The sequence below is a fragment of the Anticarsia gemmatalis genome, chromosome 12 (genome assembly GCF_050436995.1).
Source record: "Anticarsia gemmatalis isolate Benzon Research Colony breed Stoneville strain chromosome 12, ilAntGemm2 primary, whole genome shotgun sequence".
Lineage (NCBI taxonomy): Eukaryota > Metazoa > Arthropoda > Insecta > Lepidoptera > Erebidae > Anticarsia > Anticarsia gemmatalis.
Window position 1 is genome coordinate 11968274 of NC_134756.1, and position 14367 is coordinate 11982640.

Sequence of the window (14367 nt, forward strand, 5' to 3'; positions counted from 1 at the left end):
ATACGTTTTTTGTTCACAGCTAAGCTTCGAACTTTATAGAAATCAACCCAATATCTTCTAAGAGCCCTCAGCTAAGTATGAAATATACTTAATAGATAAGATACGCAAGTAACTAATAATCATCCAAGTTCAAAATTATTTCAAATCGTAAATTCATTTTCTTCTTACTTCTGTTTCTTTCAGTTCATTCTATTTCTACACGTGTAACAAATCAAGATACAATATATTGACGCAGAATCATAAAAAAACAAACAAGCCACTTACAAAATGTATTCTTATTCACATATTACATCTTATCTACTTCAAACCACAAACACAAAGCAAGAGAAAGCTTCAAACTTAGCAAATTTAATACAAAACCTTCAATCGTCTCGAGATTTTCATCACAAAAAGAATCACGCATTTCTTTCCCTACTTAAAATAAATAATGGCTTTCGTATTAAGATTCAAATTACAGTATATCTACTTAAGTACCCCCTATTCCACCCCCATCTCGGGTGCCCCCCTAATAAAAGCCGCCCTTCTATCAGTTTCGAGAGAGCAAAAAATTCGTACCTCCGTAAAAATTATTAACATTTTCATGAATTCGTAATGGTGTTTGCAAGACGAGTGATCTACGACGAGTTTCCTTGAGGTTCGCCAAATTAAAAATGTATTAGTTGCCCTTTTTTGTAGGAAATTGGTTGTGCCCAACGTCTTTGTCTAGAATTCTTTAAAAACATTTCAACTCAGATTGAATCCACAACTAGAGATAACGGGTAGAAAGAGCAAAACCAAAATGTAAGCAATTTTGCCTACTTGGTTCTATCTCTCATTTAAGCCCAATAACTTTTAATTGTACTTTTATTAATAACTTTAAATTAAACTGCCATCATACAACAAAACGCTTTTACTCCCCACCCCAAAATCCCCACCAATATTTCCATAAAAAACCCCTTAGAAACCCTTTTTAAACCCTTGCAATATATTACAGAACGCGCTATATTAATTGTTGAAAGGCAAGTAGCTACATTGCTCCCTGAGGCGTTGCATCAGACACAAAGACGGTGGCCAAAGAAAACTGTTCATTAGAAGCCTTTATTAACTTGTGAGGGAGGAAACTCATTTAGAAATTAGTAAATGTGATTATATTACACTTTTCTAAGAAAATATTAATTATCATTTTTAGAATAAAGTAAGCGTGGTATTTAATTTTTACGATAAATCGACTGTACGAATTTTGACCGAATCTATTCTAGCTAAAGATTGGTAGAAAATACAAGCTGTAATTTAAATATGGCTATCGTATTTTTTAACCGAAACGACATTTTAACGGGGTGAAATAGGGGCTGAAATAGTTGCAATCAGATTTTGATATTTTAAAACCTAATTAATAAGTCTATTAGTAAAAGTGACCGAACACCATTGATATAATAAAGTTAGTCTATAGTTGATAAAGCCAAATTACAAATCCTTTTTTACTTCTTATTTGATTATTTTCCATAGTACGTGTCTGTTATTTCCCGCATCAATGTACGCCGGTCCCCCGGGCGGGTCGGCGTGTAATTACCAAAGAAGATACAGCCGTTACCGCTGACGTGCTCTGTTGCCTACACATATATGTATATCTACTGTGTATTTAATGTATTTCAATGTGTTTTGTACATAATATATGTATAAGTCTTTCAGAAGTGTAGCATTTTGATAGGTATCTTATTGCGTTCATCTATTTATTCAATTCTATTGATCAAGTAACGATATTTTGGGCAAAAATCATTATCATGGCTTAGCCTTTTTTCCGAACTATGTTGGGGTCGGCTGCCGGACTTTGGAATAAAATTGTTTGTATTCTATGACTAATTAAATATATGATCAGCGTTACGGACTTCTCAAATATAAGCGATACATGACACAATTTAGGTATAGATGGTGCAATCATGCAATAGTGGCGATGGAAATGTGCAACGTGTGGGTTTCAAACACAGATTAATACAATAACCATTAGTGAGTAAACTAATAAAAAACATCGAAAATGGGTAATTTAGTTCAAGACCAAAATACATTGCAAAAATTAAATACTCTGAACTCGTAATAAAAAAAGGTTTGATAAACACAGCATCAATTTCCTTCCTAAAATATAACCTGACACCGATAAATACCAATTCGTCCCTATTATCGGCAATAGGCAGTAAATACAAGTTGTGAAAGTAAAGGGTTCCGTATCTCCAATTAGGCAGATCGATGCGAAACGAATAGCAAGATATTGGATACTCTCGACAAACAAATCTATACGATAATGAGCAGATATCGGTTTTCTATCAGTTTGATCAAAGAATAGACGAATTGTACCTACTGGTAAATGATTCTCTCAGTTAAATTAGGGTATAACCAACTGTTTGTGTGGGTAGATTGTGGATTGTATATTGATGAAACTATACATAGATTTTTTATCCTAAAATAAAATTTTGTTACTATACGTAACGTTGCAAACGTGCGAACTACGTCATAATCAAAAGAATCTGAGGAGTAAATGACATGATTGAAATGGCACGAGTATAGCTACTTTCGAGTGTTGCTGGCACAGGCTGCAGCATAGGACAGGCAACACAGGTTAAGGTTGCTATTAAAAATGTTCCTTCAGAATTAATTGGAAATTATAGAATTAGGTTTCAAGCTAGTCCAAACTGAGACCTCGTGATCTGGTTTTCACTACTGTTATAAATAGAGGCAGTAGTTTTAAAATATTTTTTGGTAAGCTTCAGTCTGGAGCATATTTCAATATACATACGTTTCTCGAGCCAAACCTTCTATTCCGTATTCCGTAGAAAATAACACGGCGTTAAATTTAAATAAGAAAGGATAGCGGTAATTAAGCGTTTCAAAGGAAGGCTTGCTTAAGTAATTGAAGGTTGCAATGGATTTGAGGGAGGACTCCGCCAAAGGTTTTCATTACCTATTGTAATATAGAAGGGAAATTAAAATTGTTTGCTTTGATACTGATATTGGTAGTATTTTTGGATTAAACTTTGTATTGAAGGAAGCATTTTTAAAGTCAACTCTTGCACTAACCGATACTGCCTTGTGACGACTTTTAGAAATGTAATAAGTAAGTGTTACGAACATAAAGCATTTATACATTACACAACTTGTTCTGTGTAGGTACCAAAGCTTCGACCTCCTAGCGCAGTGATATCGATATGCTCAATTTTTTCTACGCCCTAGATCTTCAACCTGAATGTGCAATTTCAAAAAGGCATATCTCACATTACAGATATAGGACGGAAGACCTTTTCGCAACTGCATATTCACGATAATGAAGATTATTAAGAAACGTAACAAGAAAAACTGTGATATTATAATATCACAATGGAAAAACGAATAACATTAAACTCTCAAACAAAAACAGCCATTTTCACAGGCGAACAACTTCAAACAAACACTCGCTATAATAAAATAACAAACAAATAAACAAAACTGAAGTCCTTCAACAAAAAGATTAACATCTCATATCTGAGTCTTTCATTTCATCTTCCCCAATTTTTACAATACATTCTCATCTTTGTTGCTTGTAAAAGAAAGAAGGGAATCGTGACAAAAGGACGTGAGGTCAAGGTCAAATTATGGTCAAACTAGGTCACTATGACTATAAAAACTACTCAACCGTGTTCATAAATGGGTAATACCTATAAAAGTGTTACACTTTTAACGAATATTATAAAAAATAAACATTGGAGAATAGTTTAGTTTGATTTGGAATAATTGATTGTTTTGAAGTTGTTCAAAAAGATTTCCGAATTCGCTTGTTTTCTTTTCAAAGACATCTTTACTATAGTTACATAGAAATGTATAATTTACATTACACCATCACCGTTTAATTTTCTCTTTAATCCATGACTGTCCTGGCACTGCTGGACCTAGATCTTCTCTCGGACCAGAGTATAGTTTTTGCTTATTTCAAAGTAATTTACAAAACAAGACGTTTCCATTACTTAAGAGATAGGTATCAAACTGTAAATTGTTTTATTAAAACAAGCTGTGCCCCAGATATCATTCATCTTCAAGGCCACACACTGAGGACACGATACCTGCAGTGCACGTGACCTTGAGCATGCCACCGCATGCCGTCGCATGCCGCATGCCGTGTGACATACGTTTCAGGAATTACGAGGCGACATGACTAATGCTATCTAATGTATGTATCTGAATAAAAATATATGGGTGTTGTGTTACAATGTTTTTTGTGAAACTGTCGATATACATTTAGCTGCGAAGTTTATTAAAAAGATATTGAGATTTTCTTGCTTTGATAATGGAATCTCACAATCAATAAAATTATTTACATTAATCATACTAAGTATGGAGAAAATTTAGCTATTGGTGTTAATTTTCTTTACTTGCCCCCATTACCTACGCTAATCCCACAACATCATTTTAAGTACGTATGGTAATTTTGAAAATGTAGTGTAAATTGGTATGCAGGCAAAAAAAATATATCAAAGAATCGAAATGAATGATAATGACTATTATTTTGGACCATACAATTATTTGTTCCATTTCGGAAACGAACTAGTAGAAGAGGTGATCTCTTTAACTACTGCGGCAAAATCGCGCGCCGAAAGGAAACAAAATGTAAAATGATAATAGTAGGTAAAATATTTATGCTACCACTACAACTACCGTTATAACATTTAACCTAACCTACGAACTTAACCCTCAAAAGTTAATAAATAAATACTTAACACATTAACCCGTTAATTAACATATAAACACGACATTAACATAAAATCTCGTTTAATTCACACATAAATTAATTTGTCTAATGACTATAAGTTTACCCTAACGACTAAAATATTTCCGTCAACGTGAATTTTGTTGACCCGAGAAAATATGATATTTTAGCATTTTACGGTATCAAGACTAGACTAAAATTACGTTTGGAATTATTTTAATTATAGAAATTGAGCTAACTGTTGCATTGAGTGTAAGCTCATAGAGAAGTAGGTGATTAAAAATGAATCGTCGACTGTGTTTCTATGCGCAAACCTGGAGTACGGCTTAACCAATTCCGCTAGCTACTGCCACATTTTCTTTAAAATTGCAAAATAAAATAATAAGAAAGAACTATTTACACGTGAGCCGAGTCGCGTTGATCGTTAATGATAAAATTTATAATATTTTTTAGTTATTTATTCAGTTACTTTACATCAATACACAACTACAATTATTAATATATGAAATAATACTTTTCCTATTCAGAATTAAATCTGATACCTCGCAATAGTCAGCCGAATTATCTGCTATAAAACATGTATCACAAAAGCAAACAAGATATTGAAGTCTAAAAACATAATGCACTAGCAAATCAATTAAAATCTTGTTTCATTTAATTAGTGAACAATAGTAGTAATGAAATAACATGATCACTTTACCAAGTACAGTTGAAAACAAACGTTTAATCTATGATGAATCTATCGCACGGACTTGTTTACAATTATTTTGGTGATAGTGCAAGATTTAAGCGCAAGCGACAATTGTATTTCACTCAAATCAGTATTTTTAAATACATAGAGAATAAACATAGAGGAAAAGCAACTCTTACATTGATGAACCGGGTCAATTGACAAGATGATTGACAAGAAGACGTATGGGAAGCGAAGCTACGACCACAAGGCACCATAATACAATACTTTTTGTTGCAATAGAATAAGTCAGAGGGTAATTTCATTGTTCAATAAAATGTGCATAAATTGAAGCTTTTTTTTGTGCCTAATTCCTCGGCAAAGGCTTACTCCTTTTCCTTTAAAATTTTCCTTTCCTGTAGATCATTAAAATATAACCTTCTATAGTTCGATGTAAAATCGCGATTGCTACCGCTTTTAACTTAATACCAGTCACTATACATATTCGTCTGGAAGGAAAGTGAGCAGTAATTTAGCGAGTGAACCTTACGGCGTGCATTCCAATGATTCACGACTTCGTGCACTCATTGTCCTCCTTACAGCTGACGGTGACGTAACACACTCATTATTTAAACAAGCATTGACTAATAAATAAATCAAACAACCCATTCTCGACAATTTTGTGTTTGTTGATTAATGTGATAAAAGTTCGTGCACAATTATTTGCATTTTACGCGTCTTAATTACCGTTTTAGTTGTTCTCATTTCAGTTAGTTTGCAATTCGAAATTACTGTCTTGATTCATAACAACCCATGTTGTTAACAAACAACAACAAGGTAGGAAAAACTTGATTGCTTATTTCTTCAGTCTATTTGCTATCAAGCATTTTTCTATTTAGAGATTTTATTATATGATTTGAAGATATAAAAATTGAAATATAATGACTATCTACCGATAGAAGCAAATCTACACCTCACACTTAAACGAACAAAAACAATAGTCACCTTTAACATAAAAAAACAAAAATACAAAAACAAAATACCTTCACAATACACATTCAGAAAAAAAGGGAAATCGGTAAAACAATTTCTACAAACAGGACACGAAGGGAAAAAAGATATTTTCTTATCTAAGAAAAACAAAACAAGGCATGTCATGCTATAATTTTGTGACCCTAACATACCCCTATTTCGTAGAACAAACTTGGACTGGTAAAGATAAACCTACGACCAATTTTATTTGACCTATAGGTTTGGATCAAAGAGCATTTTGAAGAAAAAATTGCGTATGTATTGTTCAGACCAAGTACGAGTAATTGGTGTGAAAAACTAAATCAGGGCTAACTTACAAGTGAGTGGAAAATCTTCGCATTTCATTTTTATTTTGTAGGAAACCATTAAATATAAACGAAAAGCCAAGATTTTCCAATAAAAAAATAATATTTAGCTATTTAAAATGCGTCGCTTTAAAACCATTTTACTTTTTACCTAACGAAAAGTCTCGAAGACAAATACACAAAAAAGAGAGAATACAGAAACAATACACGATGCTCTCTAAAAAGCGTCATCACACTAAGTTTTCACTCCACTGGTCTTCCAATCCTAGACTCGGTACTGAAAATACACTTTTGGGTAACATTTCCTTCAGATCTTCACCCTGAACTTTGACCTTTGACCTTCCAAGATGGTGTTAATAAGGCAGATTATGGCACAATTTATTTTCTAACCTGTTTTTGTGCCGAACTACTCAGTGGAAATGGAAATGGGCTTAACGACGGAACAAAAGCCTCGAGAAAAGCATTTTTCTGAAGAAAATTAAGGTTTCCTTTTGTCCGGAGTAATTATGATGTTCTAACTTAATCTTTTCTACTGTAATCTCGTTGCTACAGTTTCTCGCTGTAGAGACTGATGAACGAAAACTTTTAGAATTGTATTTTGAGTTTTGAAAATTATTTAAATTATGTTATGAATTTTCAAATTTTAAATGTTACTGTAACTGATTTTGACACCATACACTTTCCACATGCAGGAGATATATTAGTTTTACAATTAAAGGGAAGAAAAATATCACAGATCCAAGAAAAACTGCTTGTAAATCACGCAAATTTAATGTGTTCTATCGACGTGTAGTGGCAAGTTAAACGACCTCTATCATAAATCGTGGTATTTTCACTAAAGAAGCTGAATACACAACGTTTATTTCCAACGTATTCCATTGTTGACCCGCCCCATATTCTATTTTAACATAGTAAAATCAAATGACGTGTAATTCTAATTAATTGGTCATAAAACAAGCGGCGGGTTAATCAATTCCCTTAGTTTACCGTTCATTGACCTACTTGTGATAAATCGGTTCATTATGTACTTAAACTGAATACAATGGACACTGAAATAATTCAATGTAACGGGTTATTTCTGATAGTTTGTGAGGTTTAAAATATATTTTGATTGATTAGTTGAGTGGGTAAAATTCAAACCCTTTCGGTGATAGCGATTAAGATATGTGAATACCTTTATAATGTTTGCGCGAAAGGTTTTGTTTAAATAAATTTTAAATGTAGTTATTTTAAGTTTAGAATCGTCTTGTTTTACCTATCTTATAATTTTCAAAAAGCAATGTCATTAATTAAGATGTTTGATTTACTATTCCGAAAGATAATAAGACAATATTCAATAACATTCATATATGATTTATAAATTCAGTGGTTATAAGATGTAGTAAAATGAGAAAGAATGTAAGATGTTGTCAAAAACATCAAGTGTCTAAGAAAAAAGGACTTTCGGAAAATACATGAAAATATTAACGAAAAAGGCAGAAAATATACTAACAGTCCATTTGCGTCGGTAAACCTATAGCCATTTACAAGAACATAATTTCAAAGGCAAAACGACGGGTCTTTATCACGAACTTTGTAAATGAACCTTTCTGCCGCACTCCTTTGGGAGTCGGCGTGATGATTTCACTTATACGACTATACCCTTTAGGCGTAGGGCTAGCACGGCAGAATAACTGAGATTGTAGTAGGCAAAATTTAGGATACATGTTTTGTAACCCTTTAACGAGTAATAGTCACTCCAGCAAATACCGGAGAGCGGCCTGACGCTGTTTTTTGATAGACATTTAATAATCCTTAATTGGACATAAATTAATTTGCGAAGAACATTTAGACCGGAACTCAAGTTGGTTATAAGTACAGACAGCACTTAGTAAAAAAGAGACAACTGCAAACATATATTATCATTGACTTTTTAATTATTGGTACAGACTAAAGGGCATGGTTGGATGAAGGAAATACAAACTTATTTCTATTGCTTAAACAAAGCAGACTTGCGTCTAGAAATCAATATCGTATACCGTACGTTAGACAGCCCTGTCCAAGCATGGAGCTTAAAGTTTATCGCTGTAATCTTCGTCCGAGTAATATGAGAGGAGTGTATAAAATTCTTGAGGTCTAAGTCCCCCGGCGGTAGAATTTAGAATACACGCGGGTAAACCACCGCGCGTGCGGTTTTGGGTTTTGTTTCGGGTTACGGGTTACGGGTTTGCGTTATTTTTAGTTGAGTGCGAAGTTTCTTGGGTCCGAGTGTGATTGTGTTTGAATTGGTCGGTCATAATGTTAGCTGGGAATTGGGTAGTGAAGGTTGCAGTTGATTTCCTGTTCAATCGAATATCGTATGGTATTCTTACAGGGATATGGCATAAGAATATTGATAAAAGTCAAGAAATAATAATAACTTCATTAATAATTTTAAAAACCTTTCGATCACGTACGTCTTAAATTTTAAAACACACAAGCAATGTTCATTAGAGTCCATCAATTATTTAGTAGCAACCAAAGTTACTAAAAAGTTCTCCGACTCTTAAAAACTACGACATAATGACAGCTCAAACTTTGTCATCACCATATCGTACACTCGAAGACACAGCTAACATTAAAACGCCAAATGGGTCTTCAATACCCAAAACAAACAAATAACTAATCGATTTATAATAACAGACAATTTCCTCGCGTTTGGGGGGTTAACAGTAATAATAAATGGAACGTCCGGAAACGATTCGGTCGAAAATACCCATATGTTTTGACTAATGACCACTCGTTGATTTGGAAAAACTTTATACGGATATAAGAGGGTTATATTTGGAATGGTGAATTAATATTTTTGTTTGTTTGTATTATGTTACTGAAGCTTCTTCAGGTTAGACATAGAATTCTAGTCAGTAAAGTCAGACTTGGCCAATTAAACTCATAAATATCGCGTAAGACGTTTCTATATTCAGTTGAATTGTATCATCTCTTTCGTAAACTTTGAGTCTTTTCAGATTTGGTTTAGTCTTTTTTACGAATTTTTGCTTAAATTGAAAATTACGAAAAACTGGTTCAAATAATTAGTTCTAGGAGAGGATTTCTGTTTTGATGACTATAATTATAGATAAATATATTTATCAAACTAAACGTTATCATTTTCCAAAATATAACAAAGTCCGAATTCTAAATCAAAAATCCCCGTGAGACCAAAATAGTGTACAATATTTCAAAAGCGACATTTTAATATTTGCGTTTGTCACCGCATTCTAAACAGTCCTATATAAATATTGTACGTTACCTCCCTTGTGAATATAATATGAAATATGTAATATTTCTATGTAATATTGTAATTTCTGAGAGTACCTGGGCGTTTCATGCACATTCGTATATGCAATGGTGAAAATTTCAAATGTATTGCTAGCTGTTTTCGTAAGTTATAAAGTTAAAAGTTTCATATAATTATGAAATCGTTTCAAAGACATTTTGAGAACATATTGTTAACTTTGCTTGTTTTGTTTTATGAATACATAATTGGCTCAAACTGTTTTTTCACTAAATCTCTAAAACAACTTTACTATTTTTACTATCGGGTTTAATACTGCGTTGTACGTAAAACTAAAATATTTAGTTTACATGTAATGCAGTTTTTTACGTTAAAATATAGAAAAAGTGGTTAAAGTTTCAAACTATGCCCCAAAATAACAGACCCATTGGCTTTTTCATTAGTACCTCAAAAAACCACCAGAGGACTTATCATATCCAATATTAAATGACTAAACTGAATTAATAATGTTTCACATGAAAACTACATTTGCAGTCGCTAAAAATATTTCACTTTTAAAACCTTTTAAATATTAACATCCGTTCGGGAATCCATTCAGTCTGTTCTAAAATAAACTGGTTTATTATAATCCAATTGATATTTAATTCAATAAGGTTTTATGTATATGTAGTTTAGTATAATTGTTAGACATAGATATCCTGGATTTCATCTTGGAGGAGTCCAGAAGTGAGGAGGCCAGAAGTTAAGTCTCACAAAATATCAGATAGTTACAACATTGTTTTCATTTTCTTCGTCAAAGTCTTCAAATACTTAAAACCGACACAAAACATAAGAAAACACAAATCTTTAAACTAACATTTTATGTTGAGATTGAACCTCTATCCCCCGGACATTCCAGGCTACTTTATATTTAACTACGACCAAGACATATACATATTCAGCAAGCTTACTAACACTATAAAAAAGGAAGTAGCTCCGTTTATTATGGTTGTACTTATAATACGTATTATATTAATTTAATTATGAGTTTAGTAAAATTACTAAACGCTTTAACTTATTGATTGTTATTTGGCTGCGCTAATACAACTTGAAAAAGGCTTAAAAAAATGTACGGTATCAGAGGCTCGAAAATCTAGACATTCTATAACCATTTATACATCCCAAAAAACCCGGCCATTACGGTTTTTTTATGCCTGCAATACTAGAGGCTTGGAAACCTAGACAATCTGTAACCAAAGTACAATTTCTTCCATCAACAACAGCTACTCTGTATCACTCCAGTCCACCACAGGTTCGAGTCCAGTGCAAACACCATCGCACTCGACAAACGTGAAATATCGCCAGTTACCCAACTGATTCAGTTTGCTCAACCCGAGACGATATTGATTTGTTACTTATACGTAGATTATGGATGATATGGCTATGAGGGGTTGGTATAAGTAGTAATATCTAAAGGCATCATGATTTGATTTCCTTATACTTATTGCTACAAGAGTTGTTTCAGCGTTCTTATTTGAAAGTTAGACATTGGTTGCAAAAAGGAAAAAGGTTTAATCGTAACATTGGTTTCTAGTCCATTCGTTACATAATAAATTATCAAGAACACAATTTTAAGTAGCTACCTACATAAAATTTAACACATTTTTGTTAATCGTTCTCCCTGAGAGTACAGTTCTAGAATCTAGCAAGGAACTAAACTTGTCTTGCAATTCAAGTTGAGTATGATAAAACTATAAATCAGAATGCGTTAAATCAAAACCTAATTTTCGAGTTATATAACAAAATTGAAATAACTATACACACATTTAATATATTAGGTAATCTAAACGCACGCATTATCAGTTCGTGCACACAATAATTCAGCTTGAATTGGCAGACGATCATTCAATTGGCAATAGCGTGAGTAAAACTAATTTTATGTAAGTACTCTATTACAGTAACCTGTCAATCATCATTTGTCTCGAGTCTCGAAGATATATCAATTCTTCAATGAATCGAGACACTTACAGGCTGCACTTATCAGTCAGTAAACGATCTGTTAGGTAAGCACTTAGGTCAGACTGAGCTAAAGATAGATTTAGCAAAGTGATGCATGAGCTAAGCGTTTTGAAACTCCATTCAGACATAAAAAAATGCTGTATTATATCATATCTAGAGTAGCCCACTGATTCTTTGAACACTGATAAAAAAACCTTACATACCAATGGCCACATCTTTACTATAATATAAATTTCGTAATTATAAGCTGACTTACCGTTTATTACAAATTCTGAGTCTCAGCTACTAAAGCTAGAATATAACCAAAAATATAACACACAGGCACTGCTTGTTACCATCGTAACAAGCAGTGCCCCAAATGCTTTGCATACAAATCTAATAAAAGAAGATTTGCTCAACCAATAGATCAAAAATACTATCAATCAATCATAGTATTAAACACTTCATATAATATTTACGTGTGACCAAACCGACCAAGTTAAAAGAACAGCCCGCCCACCTTCAGTTGATATCAAAATAAGCTCAATATCATTTCACATCCTTATAAGCGCTGGCCGTAGGTGGTCTAATAATCAACGCATCCTGTTTTAGCAATTGGTTAATTGTGGACTCTGGGAAACAATAGCGTACTACATATACTTATGTATAAACGCACAATGTGCAAGTCTTGGAAAAATTTTGTTGCATACATTTCAGTAGAGCTATCACGTATTTCATTTGACAACTATTCGAAAGCGACTATGCTTTACATTGTTTTTCTCCCAGATTATAGTGATTTACACGTTACGTCAAAGTAGTAACGTACTGAATTACCTATTAGAATTAAGCCTAAACAATCAATTGTAAGTATGAAAGATTATGATAATAGAAAAGGTAAAAGAAATTGTTTAAGGGGAACAGGCCGGCAATGTCACATATTATGTTAGAACACTAGGGTACCACGAAGCAAGAACAAAGAGAGCCTAGCTTTAACCTTGTTCAATTCCTAATAATCATAACTACGACATGCGATTTATTGCCGTCATGTATGTATGAGAACCTCATTATTTAATATTAACGGCAAACTGATTGCTATTACAGTCAACTATTGCAATTTCCTTATACGTGGGATGGCTCGCTCGTAAAAATCATCCTACAATCACACGGTTATCTAAGAAATAGCTCTGATTTGTTTGTAATCGGCCAATTTGGCAGCCATTACTTGTCGTACCTATATAAAGTATAAGATTATGACATGATTAGTGCCCGGTTTCTAGGGTACATTTAGTGGTAGTTTATCTATTCAGGCTGTCATTTTTATATGAGCTTAAACGCTATTGAACAGCTAAACTACCGCTAAATGTGGCTCAAAATCCGGGAGTAGATGAGTTTAGTGTATTCCATCTTCCTACACATTAGAATTTATTAAGATGTCTGCTTACGACTGATATTAATAAAACGACAGGCCAGTTCCTATACAGTCCATGTGCAAGAAACATTTACCTTCTTAAGTTTGCTCTAGTTTTCCGAAAAAGTGCTGTCATGGTAAAATCGATTCCGGTATTCCATAGTTAATGCAAATAACATTTTTAACTTAAATAAAAACAAGTGGAAATTGACTAGAGTAATACTTTAATTATTAAAAACGCATTTCTAGCTCTGGCTACATAAGGCAGTTTGCGATTTCCACCTATGCGACCAGTACAGCCTTAAGCAAACATCCATCTATCCGTAAATCAGATACCTACCACAGAATGCATCAAGAACAACTATAAACAATTTCAATACACCACATCAACACACAGTATATCATGAATAGATCCCTAACGAAACATATAACAATATAGCCCAGCCGACCAGAGGGCAGTTCCCTCAGTTAATCTGATTAGAGCATACGGGCACGACCTCCGGTGCACTCATCAAGATTCTCTTACACAAATTATCGTTGATTTGCTTCATGTGTATCGAATTACTGTATCAGGAAGTATTTTGGTTTTGATTGTATTGTGATAAAGTTATGTGATGTATGGAATGGAGAGAAGGGCCAGTTATGACTGTAGATAGTAGTATCGTAAGATTTTGATTGGTAAAATGTATGATTAAGTAACTTTACTAAGACGATTTCCAATTCTGCATTAAAAAGTCAATAGTAAATAGAAAATGGTTGAACTTGATTATGATTTGTGATTTGATATTGGGGTTAAGTCTCATTTTTTAATACTGGTCAAGGGCCAGTGCGTGATTCTGACCTAATATCATATTATAATTTAAGACGCGTATAAAGAATAAACAATGAAATAGTACAACTGTCCTAAAGAGACAATTTACGGGTCACACAAAGATGTTATTCGTTTCGCATAGAAACTGAATCACTAGTAACACATTAGTAATGGTGAAGGACTTTAAGCCTAACGCCAACCTA